The sequence below is a fragment of the Bubalus bubalis genome, chromosome 1, assembly GCF_019923935.1.
Source record: "Bubalus bubalis isolate 160015118507 breed Murrah chromosome 1, NDDB_SH_1, whole genome shotgun sequence".
NCBI classification, from domain to species: Eukaryota; Metazoa; Chordata; class Mammalia; order Artiodactyla; family Bovidae; genus Bubalus; species Bubalus bubalis.
In genome coordinates, this window is record NC_059157.1 from 45,038,720 (window position 1) to 45,052,980 (window position 14,261).

The 14,261-nt window shown below is 43.9% G+C and overlaps 2 protein-coding genes and 1 pseudogene across 2 annotated transcripts in view; 1 reads left to right on the forward strand and 2 right to left on the reverse strand.

Moving 5' to 3' along the window:
* Positions 1–14,261, reverse strand: part of LOC123465559 (liprin-alpha-1-like) — a gene marked incomplete in the record, with an annotated part of 992,590 nt that overhangs the window by 203,271 nt on the left and 775,058 nt on the right.
* LOC123332633 lies at positions 3,698–5,831 on the reverse strand (annotated as a pseudogene).
* Positions 5,528–14,261, forward strand: part of LOC102415270 (liprin-alpha-1) — a 48,633-nt gene continuing 39,899 nt past the window's right edge. Inside the window, 3 exon segments of the mRNA XM_045164836.1 lie at positions 5,528–6,040; positions 9,078–9,145; positions 10,847–10,931. The gene's annotated coding sequence lies outside the window, so the exon portion shown is untranslated.

Sequence of the window (14,261 nt, forward strand, 5' to 3'; positions counted from 1 at the left end):
GGGGAGAGAGGATGGCATCGGATCCGAGACAGACACACTGGCACAGACCGTGACGCACCTCAGAGGGAGGCCGCGCGGAAGCAGCAGCTTCCCCAAGGGAGGGGGCGTCAGCCTTGGGCCGGGCCCGGCTGGACGGCTGAAAGCGGTGCCCTGGGGCTGGCGTTCGCCCGTGGAGACCCCAAGACTTCCTCGTCTCCAAGGTCCCATTCGGCTTGGCTACCTAAAGCGGGACCCAGCCCCTGCCCCTAGGCCAGAGGGTGAGTGCGTGCGAGTGTGTGTGTGTGTGTGTGTGTGTGTCGGTGGGTGAGGGTGGGGTCGGGTCGACTTGGGGCCGGATGGATACCCAGAGTGGAGGGGGGAGAGTGTGGACGCCACCGGCTTGGGAAGCTTGCGTGGTCCTCTTGCTGTCTCTCTCTCCCTCTTTCTCCGTCTCCCTTACCTGTGGTTTTCAGCTCTTGAACTGTCTTGGTGGGGGGGGGGGGGGTGGTGAACCTCCCTAAACCCAAAGCAACTTTCTCTGGAGACGTAGTGAAGGGTCAATGCACTCTTACTCATCTGATATACCCTAAAATCCTGGACATGTCTGGACTCAGACTTTGAGGGCAGCCTTCCTGCCAACTCTGGCAGTCATTGATGGTGCTACAACTGTAATCCTCTAAAGGACCAAAAGTCCCGTACAAGTCCAGACGTCTGCTCTGTACAGTCTCTTCGTACAGTACAGGAACGTATAGAACAGAATGACACATTCTTTTTTAATTGTACAGATGACTCAGCTGCCACCTGCTGCCTAGTCAACATCGTCAACATGTGGGAGTCAAGCAAGAGTTCCAAATCCCTTGTTGTGGTCCTTGGAAAGACTTCTGTTCTGAGTTGCTCAGTTGTGCCCAACTTTGATGCGACCCATGGCCTGCGGCCCGTCAGGCTCCTCTGTCCGCGACTTTGCCCAGGCAAGAATACCGGAGCGGGTTGCCATTTCCTTCTCCAGGGGATCTTGCCCACCCAGGGATCAAACCCGAGTCTCCTTCAGGCGGACGCCTTCCCATCTGAGCCACGATACTGCTAATTGCCTAGTCGAAATACAAAGAAAAGAGCTAGTGTTCTACTAAGTGCCAAGACGATGGAAGAGACGGAAGGTTTCCTTTGTTGGTAGAGTTGAATCTTTCCTTCGTTTTAGTTTATTTTTACTATTAAGGCTACTTGAACAAGGCAATGGAGAAACCCCAGTATTGGAAAGCAATCGACTTTTTTAAAGAAACGCGTGGCAGGCTAAACTTCCTTCGTTTTTCAGAGTTGGTTAAATGCAAAAGCTTTATTCAACCAATATGACTATTGTGAAGGGTATTTCAGGTCTCCATGATGAATCACTAAGGCATCAAGGAAGAAAGGAGTAGAGGTGGAGACAAAAAGAACAACCTTTCCCCTTGGCCCCCTCTCAACCAGCTGCTTAGTTCCTTCATCTCATGGACCTCGACGTGGGATTATCTTGTTTGTCCGGTTTTTGTTCGGGGACCCTTTCTAGTCAGGAGGCTATAAGCAGTGGTGGGGAAGCCCTTCTCTCCATTCCACGTGAGACCCAGTGGACAGTCCAGGCCCTGCCCACTGCATTGAGTCTGTAGCAACAGAATCACCAGGGATGCTGGTTGAAAACGCGTATGCTTGCAATCCACTCCCCTTCGCTACTGACTGTTTGAGGTGGCGGTCTGGAACCTATAGCTGGAAGCTTTCTTGATGTTCCCAAATGACACAAAAAGTCTGAGGACTACGGAAGATCTTCCCGTTTCTGGAAGAGTCACACACCTACAGAAGGAACCACAAGAGTGGCCTGCAATGGTAAAGGTATCAGTATTGGACTACAAGTTGGAAGGTCTCCACCTTTGCTATGCAAGTAAAATGATCTTCCTTTGAAGTGCAAATGGATCATGCTAAATTTTACATTGTTCTAGAGCATTTTAGAAGCCCTGAATGATGGGAATCGCACGTACGAGTTCCTTGAAAGCAAGAACCTGTGTGTCTGGGTACGTCTTCATGCCTTTATTGTGCGTTGAATATAGTGTGCACATCAACAGAAGAAAGAGAAGAGTTGAAGCGACAAATATACAAAGAGATTAAAGGTGCTGATCCAAGTGAAAAGTTGAGGCTTTCAAGAAGTTTTCTGTCTTTCACACACTGAATAAATATTGAGCATCTATTATGAGCTCGTAGGTATGTAAAAAGTTTCTGGACATAGAATCCTGAGAGAAAACTAACAGTTTCTGCTTTTATTGAGACTATTCTAATGATAAATAACAGGCAGATATTGTGAGAAGTTATAGAGGGGACTATTCCCTCACCAGAAACTGAATGTCACAGACTTTTCAGAGTAGTAATTGAGTTGAGATCCTTAGATTGAAGCAACGTACACCAGGTTTGTAATGAAGGAGCAATTTCAGGCAGGTAAAATAACATCTTGAAAGGCGTGTTACAAGGGAACATCCATATATTCAAGAAATGAAAAATGCTCTATGCAATGGAACGAAAGAGTACAGAGGGCACTCCAGTGAAAAGCAATCAGAGAAGAATGTGGAGAGCAAGCTATGAAGGGATTTGGTCGTATATGAAATATGATGGGAAAATACAAGAGCAATTTTAGCAGGGTGGTGGTAGAATTGGATCTGCGTTTTTCAAAGTTCATCTTGCTCAACATCACTAACGACTGGGGAGACTCACTGCAGACTATAAGGAGGTACCACTTCACATTAGTCAGAATGGTCCTCATGGAAAAGTCTGTCAATAACAGATGCTGGAAAGGATGTGTATATTCCTCTACTGTTAGTAGGAATGTGAATTGGTAGAGCAACTGTGGAAAAGAGTATGGATGTTCCTCAAGAAACTAAAACTAGAAGTAGCATATTGTTCAGCAGTCCCACTCCCAGGCATATATCCAATAAAAGTATAATTCAAAAAGATCTATGCAGCATCCTTAAGTTCACAGCAGCACTATTTCCAATAGCCAAGGCATGGAAACAAATGTCCAGTGACAGATGAACGGATAAAGAAGATGTGATACATATGTATACAATGGAATGCTATCAGCCATAAAAAGGAATGAAATAATGTCATTTGCAGCAACATGAGTGCCTCTAAAGATTATCATAATTAATGAAGTAAGCCGAACGAAAAAGACAAGTGCCATATAACTTGTATGTGGAATCTAAAATATGGCAAAAATGAATTTATCTATAAAACAAAATCAGACTCACAGACATAAGAGTACAGACTGGTCGTTGCCAAGGCCATAGGTGAGGGAAAAACTGGGAGTTCCCGATTAGCAGATTGTAATCTATTATATTAATCTATTGGATGGATAATCAACAAGGTCCTACTGTATAGCACAGGGAGTATATTCTATATCTTGTGATGGAAAAGAATGTTAAAAAAGCAATGTCTGTAAGTGTATAACCGAGTAACTCTGCTGTCCAGCAGAGATTGGGACAACACTGTAAATCAAGTATACTTCAGTGAAAAATAAAATTAAAAAAAGAAATAGGTCATCTTGGGCACCTAAAGTTAGAAAACAGATCAGAGATGCAAAAGCTGGAGTAGATAAAAACATAACCCTTAGGAAGTTATTGCATTCTGGTCACATTGGAAAGCAGACAAACACAGGGATTTTAGGAGGTTAAAAAAGAAATCAACAGACCTTTTTATATTTCCTTTTTACATTCTCATTTTTGTCATTCTAGCTTAGTTCTCATCTTTCTGTTTTTCTCAAGTTGTGACTCAACCAGTTTCTTGCTTTTTAGATTGGTTCAACTTAAATCAACTAAATAGTTTATAAAGTGTTAAACTAAATAATTTAAAGAAATCGTTATTAAAACCAGGAGAATGGTGAAAAAATAAGTAAAGCAAATTGTACCTTGATATTTACTTAAATGTTGTTATTCCTTCCATCTTGCCACGATATGCTCGAAATTCTTCCTTGGGCTTCAGACTCTGAGGTGGAAGAACACTCCCATATGTAGGATATTTTTCCAAATATTCAGTTGTGGCACAAGACGTGCCAGAATTTTCATAAATCCTTGTGGTTCCATGTGGGCAATGATGTCACCTACGCAAACATAAAAAACTCATCACAGTTTAACTCACATGAACAATTGTGTGTGCACACTGCAGAGGAAAATATGATAGATGGCAGTTTTGACTGATAAAGTGAAAGAAATAGACATTTGGAAATTTTTAGTTACATAGTAGGAAAAAAAAAGCTTAAAATAACAAGATGAAAAATTTTGACACAGGTCAAAATTTCCCAAAGGGGCCCAACAATCTTGATCCTGATAGACAGAGGCATGTATTGAAACATCAATGAGTTTGTTCTCTTAGAAGAGCAGGGATCTTTGCCCCACTTTATCACAGTTGCAGGTGGTGGCCAGATCTCAAAAGTTGGTTAGGTGAACCCTTCAATAGTGGCTCCTGGCTTTGCCAAGATTCTTGTACCTCAAACATACACTTGAAAGTAGGGGTGGCACCATTGCTGAGGGGATTCTTAGAACTTCAGCAAGAGACACGTCAGTGGGAAGCATTACCAATGTTTAAAGCCCAGAGAAGATTCTTCTTGCTTTGGCAATGCCTCAGTTCCCTGGATCATTTAACTGCCTGAAGAAAAGGGAGCCTCCAACAACATGAAGACTGAAAATTCCTCACAGCTGGATGGGAAAGGAACTTGGGTTGGATAGAAATGAAAGATTAGACATAATAATTAATTTTCATGCACATCAGGGTTTTCAACTATGAATCAAATCCTCAAATGTCGATTTATCTTTTAATCCACATTGGATTATTAATTATAAACATTTACCATGAAACTAAGGGGAAAACTGCTTTCATCAACATTCTAAGTGTCTTTCCTTTGGAGGAGACTACAATACCACAGAGCTGACATATTCATAATATTCATTGAGCGAACAGTGATCTAATCCCTGGGTCAACAGGGAAGTTGAGGAAGGAGAAGACTATTTCTTAGGTGATGGGAGATTGTCAGGCAGGACTCACTGACCAATTCTAGGTTTCAGGAATTCAGATTCCAAAGGAGCGCAGGCTGGATGGGCTTGGGAAAGAAAATATCGGTCAGGTAGGGGTGGAAAAAAAAGAAAGCAAGGGATAAAAGAAAGCGTAACATGGGTTGAAAACTCATCGACTTGCACACCGTTCTATTCTTGTTTCCTTTTATTAATTTTTAAAATAGTGTGGGGCATACACTCTCCCAGCCGAATCAGATCTCCCCCAATTACCAGCCTGACCTCTGGCCCGCTGCTGCACAGGCATATAAGTCCCCCCGCTGGATGGCATTGGAGTTTGCGCCCCTGGATAGGAGCCCACAAATGCGTGCGTGCGTACAAAGTTGTTTCAATCGTGTTTGCCACCGTATGGTCTGTAGCCCGCCAGGCTCCTCTGTCCATGGGATTCTCCAGCAAAGAATACTGGAGTAGGTTGCTGTGCCCTCCTCCAGGGGATCTTCACAAACTACGGATGGAACCTCGTCTCCTGGGTCTCCTGCATTGGCAGGCGGGTTCTTTATCACTAGCGCCACCTGGAAAGTGCCAGGAGCCCACAAAGCAGAACTGCTTAACCCGAGATAGCGGGTGGGGTGCGCGGCCAGCATTCTGGGACCCGGGAATAAGTGGGGACGTCGCTGCGCCCGGGTCCCCGCACCTCCGCGGGGCGGCCACCCTGAGGGCTTCGTCCCCGCCCCCCTCCCCTCCCCGCGGCCCTAGCTCTCTTCCGAGACCGGCCGCCGCCACGCCGGCCGTTCTTTACCCGCAAGTACAAATCTGACACAGGCATCAGGCCCTCATGCTCCCGGCTTCTCGGCTCCTACAAACTCGCAGCTTTCGCTGTTCCACCGAGCCCTCCGTAGTCAAGGCAACCGTGGAAGCCCAAGAGACCGACCCGCTGCCGGCTTCCGGCGGGGACAGAGACGCGCGCGGGTCAAAGGTCGTGCGTCCCTAGCCCCGCCCCTGGAGTACGGCCATTCGGGAGACGACTAGTTGTGGGTGCCTGCGACGTAAGTGCTGTGGTCGGAGCCGGAGTCCGAGTGGGACTGGGTGGGCGGTGGGAGCCGGTGAGTGCGGGCCCGCAGGGCGCTGGGTGTCCCTCTCTGGCAGCTCCAGGCGATGGGTGGACCCGGGGAGCCGCGGCGGCGGAGCGGGGCCGGGGACGAACCCGGGCTGGGAGCGGCTACCGTCCGAGCTTAAGTGTCCGCTCGCGCCCCACTGCTTTTCAGAGTGGACCCGGAGTCCTCAAAGAAGGGAGTGATGAAAAAGGGAAGGTGGAGATGAGGGTTCATTTTTCTTCTTTTCCCCATTGTGGGAAGGAATGAAAGACGTTCATTGCACCTGCTCAGAAAATAAGCACGTGACCCAAAACTTTATTCGGGCTCCGTAGCAGTCATCAAGCTGAATGTTTCCCCTCCAGTGAAAGCAAGCGGGAGTGATAGGAGGAGGGACTTGGAAAAAGATCGAGGAGCGGAAGAAGAGATATCAGCATCTTCTCTCCTGCTTACGACCCTTTCGATACGCCATCACTGACCTGGAGAAATTCACCCCAGTACAGAGTACAGGGCATAGTTCCTGGTGTCACTGGGCACCCAGCTCTAAGGAGCTCTGTGATTCATCTCAGATCCGGAAGGATGAGTAAAATCCACAGTCGTAGTACAGTAGTTGCTGAAATGCTCAAATTGGACTTAGGTCTGGGTGGGTATCTGCCTTTAATAAACGGTTCGTTGGGTTTTTAATTGAAGGAACTTGAGAAATCTTGTCAGTTCCCAGTATTAAAGACCCTTTTATATTGTCCCGATCTTTAGTCATTTGGTCTAGTCAAGGCTATGGTTTTTCCTGTGGTCATGTATGGATGTGAGAGTTGGACTGTGAAGAAGGCTGAGCGCCGAAGAATTGATGCTTTTGAAGTGTGGTGTTGGAGAAGACTCTTGAGAGTCCCTTGGACTGTAAGGAGATCCAACCAGTCCGTTCTGAAGGAGATCAGCCCTGGGATTTCTTTGGAAGGAATGATGCTAAAGCTGAAACGCCAGTACTTTGGCCACCTGATGCGAAGAGTTGACTCATTGGAAAAGACTCGGATGCTAGGAGGGATTGGGGGCAGGAAGAGAAGGGGACGACAGAGGATGAGATGGCTGGATGGCATTACTGACTCGATGGATGTGAGTCTGAGTGAGCTCCGGGAGTTGGTGATGGACAGGGAGGCCTGGCGTGCTGCGATTCATGGGGTCGCAAAGAGTCGGACACGACTGAGCGACTGAACTGAACTAAACTGAATATGTCTTTAATTTTTAGTCACAGGAAATAAGTGACCATGGTGGTCAATAGGTTGGATAAGATGATTCAGCTCCAGAAAAACACTGCTAGCATTCGGAATATCTGTGTTTTGGCTCACATAGACCATGGTAAGAGCCCTTTCTAAATAGCTTGTTTTCAGTAATTAAGGGGGTGTGTCTCCACACTTGTCATTGGAGTGATGCTAAGTTTCAAGTCTTATTTCTTTTAAAAGTTTGATGTGGTAAAACACAGCCAACTAGGGATTGGTCTTTTTCTAGATAGTACACTGTGTTGGGGTTTAAATGAGAAGTTGAGTTTTTGTTAAACTATCAAGTATTTTTGAAATGGCTTTCTAATATAACAAGTCTGTAGTCTTAACATAATGTTCTCAGAACCTGTGTTCTAAGTTCAGGGCTCTTTGCCCTCTATGTCAGACGGTAGAAATTTATGAACAGGGCACCCCCTCAGCTGTAGAGCTGATTTGGGGGTTGAGGCAACACAAAGTGAGACAGGCAAAAAGTAGATAATAAGGGTTGAGAGAGCTGGAGAGTCAGGAAGTTAGGAATGGGTCAAAAAAAGGCTTTATAGCATAATTAATACTGGAGATGAACCCTGAAGGGTGATTCAAGATGGCATATGGGCACACTCATTTCAACTGGGAATAGTGTCAGAAGGGGAGAAAGAAATGTATGTGACCAGAGGCTGGGACACAAGAGGGCAAAGTGGGCTGATCCATGGTGCTTAGCTCCCGACAAACATTGCTTTCATGCCACAGCATCGCCTCCTGCTAAGCCTGCTCTTGGTTTCAAACTGCTTTTTGTTCACCCAGTCACAGCAAAGTAATAAGAGGGGGGGAGTGTGAAATAAAACCTGTATATCATCCTGAAAGTGAGGGAGGAGGAGATAAAAGCGGAGAGATAGGTTATGCTGCTAAGTCGCGTCAGTTGTGTCCGACTCTGTGCAACCCCATAGACGGCAACCCACCAGGCTCCCCCGTCCCTGGGATTCTCTAGGCAAGAACACTGGAGTGGGTTGCCATTTCCTTCTCCAATGCATGAAAGTGAAAAGCGAAAGTGAAGTCGCTCAGTTGTGTCCGACTCCTAGTGACCCCATGGACAGCAGCGCACCAGGCTCCTCTGTTCATAGGATTTTCCAGGCAAGAGTACTGGAGTGAGGTGCCATTGCCTTCTCCCAGAGATAGGCTATGCTGTATCTTAAAGACCGCTTCCTGCCAGCGAGGCACTTGGATAAGGGTTGTTGTTGTTTAGTTGCTCAGTGGTATCTGACTCTGCAACCCCTGGACTGTAGCCCGCCAGGCTCCTCTGTTCTTGGGATTCTCCAGGCAGTAATACTGAAGTGGATTGCCATTTCCTTCTCCAGAGGATCTTCCCCACCCCCCAGGGATTGAACTCACATCTCCTGCATTGGCAGGCAGAGTCTTTACCACTGAACCACCAGGGAAGCCCCTGTGTAAAGTATGCCTCAATAAACAAAAAGTTATTGGGCAGCTTTTATGGTGAGATTGAGCCACAGGGTTGGAGATACAGATTATAGCACTGTGGAGTGCTAGAATCTTTGCCCTTCCAGACAGTGCACTGTTCAAAAGTCGAGTTAAAATGCTCATTGTGTCTTCTTTCACTTACTGTAGGTAAATAGGAAATACTTGATAAAGGAGTTCTTATGGTTTAATGTTAAATATGTAGATGCAATCTACCTACCTCCCCCTTTAAAAAAAATAGTCTATTTAAATTAATATTGTTACTTTAACAGGAAAAACCACTCTGGCTGACTGTCTTATATCTAGCAATGGAATCATCTCCAGCCGCCTGGCAGGCAAGGTATGTTATTATATTTGATATATACTTGCATTTCAGTAAGTATAAGCAAATCTACAATGCGATGAAGCATTTGTTGTGTTCATAAAGGCCCCAAAAGTACAGAGCATAGTTCATCTATCTAAGAGACTGGCAGTCCATTTAGCAAGATAAAATAGATGGTTGAGAAAAAATTATTTCTGTATTGCTTTTATATTAGTTTATATTAATATTTTATAAGTGCAAGAATGAGTTTTTGCAGCAAGTCAGATGATAATCTGGCACGATTGTGGAAGATGTCACAGGTAGAATAGATGCTTCACAGCAGGAAATAATGTGGATAAAATGGATAAAGGCTAATTTGTGGGTTGCGCTTGATTTGAGTGGAACATTTGCCTAGCAATTACTGAGAAAGGAAAATGTGCTGGTACAAAAAAACGTATCAGATTATGACAATCTTGAAGGCTAACCTGAGGACCAAAAGAAGGCTTCTGAAGTATGAGGGTCGTGAGGAAAATCGTGTTTTAGGAAATGAAATGAAAGAGATCTTTGTTTCTAGCTGTGAATTGAAAGGACTTGGAATGATTTATTTGTAGTAGAAAAATAAAGATATTCCTTCCTTCAGTGAATTTAAGATATAGTCAGCAGGATTTATCCAGTGATTGGTAATACAGAGAAGAGGAGATAGAGAAGCAAAATTGAATTTGAAAAGTAGACCTGAGATACTGAAGGAAGAATGGGGCCTTTGAAGCAGGTCGGGTCCCCAGGAAATTGGCCCAAGATACTGTCTAGAGGAGGCTTAAAAAACTGGGTGGAATAAAGTAATAAAGTGCTTTTATTTTTCCTACTTGAGAAGTTGGAACAAGTACAATAACTCTATTGTAAGTAGATGAAATAATAAAGCATAAATTAATGAAGTTGAAAAGATCAAAGAAGCCAAATTTTTTCTCCAAAAGATTCATACAACTAACAAATATGATACAGTAATGATGGACATGTCATTATACATTTAAAGAGTGAATCCTAATGTAAACTATAGACCTTAATTGATAGTAACGTATTGATATTAGTTCATTGATTGTAACATGTACCACACTGCACACAATGTAAGATGTAAATAATGGGGAGGGAACTGTGTGTAGAAGTACTTAGGAATCTCTTTACTTTCCAGTTATTCTAGAAACTTAAAATTGCTCTAAAAAGAAAGTCTATTAATTTAAAAAGAATTACTAGCAATGTAGACATTGTATGATTATCTTGCATTACAACTGATAAATCTAAAAACTGATCAAGGAAAATGGAAAGGAGAAAGAAATACATGATACTAGGCAAGAAAAGGAGAAGGCGATGGCACCCCACTCCAGTACTCTCTCCTGGAGAATCCATGGACGGAGGAGCCTGGTGGGTTGCAGTCCATGGGGTAGCTAAGAATCGGACATGACTGAGCGACTTCACTTTCACTTTTCACTTTCATGCATTGGAGAAGGAAATGGCAACCCACTCCAGTGTTCTTGCCTGGAGAATCCCAGGGATGGGGTCACACAGAGTTGGACACAACTGAACCAACTTAGCAGCATCAGGCAAGAAAAATGCTGCAGAGATTTAAAAGGTAATAATAGTGGGACCTAATGAACAACTTCAAGGCAGTAATAAGCCTAAACATTTAAATACTTAAAACAAAAGTCCACATCAGTCCATTTTAACTTTAAGGTTGCATTTTTACAGTTGAGGTACATGGACAGCAGAGAAGATGAACAGGTCCGAGGGATCACTATGAAATCCAGTGCCATCTCACTGCATTATGCGGAAGGTAAGTCGGTCTGCGTTTTACAGAACAGTGGTTTCGTATCTTTTGTGTCTTCCTTTCTCTCCATCTCAGTGCATTATGCGGAAGGTAAGTCGATCTGCATTTTACATAACAATGGTTTTGTATCTTTTGTGTCTTCTTTTCTCTTTCCAAATTAGTTATATGCCTCAGGTTTTTTTGCTCTACCTTCCACAAACTTCATTCTGGCCTTTCCAGATGATCAATTTTCAGATCAGAGTCAGGCTGTCCAGACTTGGGTGCAGATGGGAACCTCTAACTGGCTTGAGGGCAGAAGCACTGGCAGTTCACACCTGCCCACGTCCACCCAGGTGCTTGTGGAGATATCTTCTCTGGGAATGTCTGGAGTCATAGGACCTTGCTGGCTCAATCTTATCGTTCTATTTCCTCGCTGGGTCCTCGTTCTGTCCTCTGGTCTGCCTGTTAGATCTAGAATCTTATTTACTTGACTCTGCATTGCCATGGTCACTGTAGCTTTTATCTGCAGATCAGGATGCCACTCTGACAGTAATACTTTTAGGGATTTGTCCTGCAGACATAGTCATATGAGCATATATGTTCATTGATATTCACCCTAATGTCTGTATCAATGAAAAGAATGCCTTAGTGTCTGTCTTTGGAAAATAGTTAAGTAGACTGATCGATTCATGCTGTGAAGTGCTCTGCAGCTGTTCCAACAACAGTGATTATATAGAAAAGATAAAGTCAGAGACAAAAAGCAAGTTGCAGAGTAAATATTTATAAGACACGAATGTGTTTTGATGATAAGAATATATTAAGTATGTAGATGAAAATATGTAGATGAAAGCTGTATATCAAAACCTTAACCATAATTATCAGGGGCTGGATTATGTGAAAACTCACAGTTTTCACAATATTTATTTTGTACTGTTGGGAAATTTACACAACATGTGAGTTTTGATAAGTAGAAGACAGTAATAAAGATGTATTTCATTTCCCTAATGGACTGGCCTGTGGCTTATCCTTCACAGTGTCACGTCCCTGACACTAACACCAAGGGTTGTGCTGTGTGGGGCGTGACTCTTCTCTTTGAGGTCAGTCTTTAAAACAGTTTTGAATTAAACCAGTTTTGAAGCTCTTAGGTACATGAATTCCCAATGTATTTAAAATAATGCCTTAAGTTTTAAAAAACTGCCTCTCACATTTTAAAGACTTATGTTCTAATTCTATGATTCAGCAAATGGCTCAGTGGTCATTTTTTTTCCCTATCCTTATTTTTATGAACTTGAAGACTTTAGAATTTCATGGACTGTTCTTTAAATAGTCTCAAAGGCCTATTGTCATTTCTACTGTGTAGCCATTCTTTATACCTGTGAACAAATAATTGCTATCATAGAACTTCTAAAATGAAGTTTTCATTTTGATTCATCTTTTAAAAAATTTTTTTAAAATTTACAAGTTTTGTATGTGTTGTAGAAAATTTACAGTAAAACACAAGATTGAAATAAAAATTGCTCTAGTTTTACCCCCAGTTACTTTATGTTTTTGCATTTAATCGTGTCATAACTGTGCATGTGTATGTGTGTACTTTCAAGCTGTGAGGTAGGTATCTAACTTAAATCCTGCCCCCCCGCCCCGCAAAGAGTTAACTGTTTATTCCAGCACCAGTCTCACTTGATTATTAAGTACTGTATCATTAGTTCTTGGTGTGGTGCTGGCGTCAGCATCTCTACATGAATGAGGCAGTCCGGGTGGTGGGACTGCTGTGAGCCAGAGAACAGACTCGGTCCACCCATGAAACACCCCCTCTACCTGGGTGGGGGCTAGTGCTTTTTAGCTCCAACTGACAGATGTCTTGTGTTTTTCTGTGGTTTTTTTTTTTTTTTTTTCCAAGAAAAGGCATCAAGATTTTTGGTAAACTCATCCAGTTTTTTAAAAAACTGGCAATTATTAAAAAATGGTAAAGTATAGTATAGAGCAAATTGTAGTGGGCTTTCACTAATAGGCTTTCAGTTTGTACTTCAGGCATATGTGCTAGGTGACAGCCTGGTTCAGGGGGACACTCAGTATTTACCCAAGAGGCAGCCATACTGTAGCTTAGATGTGCTCCAAATGTGGAGACCAAGGATGTGGAGGCTGTCTGCAGACAGATCCGCTTGTAAGTTCACCCCTCTGGAAACACCTCCAGGAAGTGAAAGTGTTAGTCGCTAAGTTGTGTCTGACTCCTTGTGACCCCGTGGACTGCAGCCTGCCAGCCCTCTCTGTTCGTGGGAATTCTGCAGGCAAGAATACTGGAGTGGGTTGCCATTTCTTCCTCTAGGGGATCTTCCCAACCTGGGGATCAAACCTGGGTCTCCCACATTGCAGGCAGATTCTTTACAATCTGAGCCACCAGGCGAACACCTCCATAGGGGTCTGTGGTTATGGGCGAGTAGAGGGTTTCAGCTCTGTGACCCTCTGGTCTTAAACTCTAAGATTGGGCCCTGGGGACACTGACTCTTTCCATCCAGATGCACACGAGGCCAGCACATATCAGTAGCTACTGTCGCTTTCAGACACCTAAACATTCACTCGTGTTTCTGATCACTGTCCTTTTCCTTTGGGACCAGGCTTGGAGGATGGGGTTCCATTGTGCCTAGTTTTACTAAAGGTCAGCTTTTTTTCCTCTAAAGATAATGAATGCTTTACTTTGTGAAGCATTCAGATGATGCAAGATCTAAGAAGATGGGTGTACCACGGTTTGATTCTGAGCTGCATGTCTCATCTGCGTGATTTTGTTTAACCCTCATGGCAATCCTGGGAAATGGAGATTCTCCTCATTTTACATGTGTGCAAAACGGAGTTCAGAGAGATTAAGAGACCTTCCTAGAGACAGAATGGTTAGCATGTGGCAGTAGTCCTGCAGAATGAATGCGTGCTCAGTCATGTCCGACTCTCTGTGACCCCATGGACTGTAACACTCCAGGCTCCTCTGTCCATGGGATTTTCCAGGAAAGAATAATGGAGTGGATAGCCGATTCCTACTTCAGGGGTCCTGGGAACCAAGTAATTATTAATACATTTCCAGCCTGTTTATTTGGACCAGGAGTCTCAAAAGTCATTCGGCCCAGGCCATCACTGATTCCCCCTTCAGAGAAATTCTTTGCTATCCACCAGGGGTTGCTCTGGCTCCTTAAGGGCATCTCTTGTGGCATTACCCCCATCTCTGTTGTCTTTGGTCACTGCCCAAAATGGATCTGGCCTCTCAGTCATCTTGTCCCTGTGTTTCTCACACCTGCCCTCAACACCTCACTGTTCCCTTCCTTTTTTTTTTTTTTTTTAATTTTTGAGGTTAATTTATGCTTTTATTTGCCA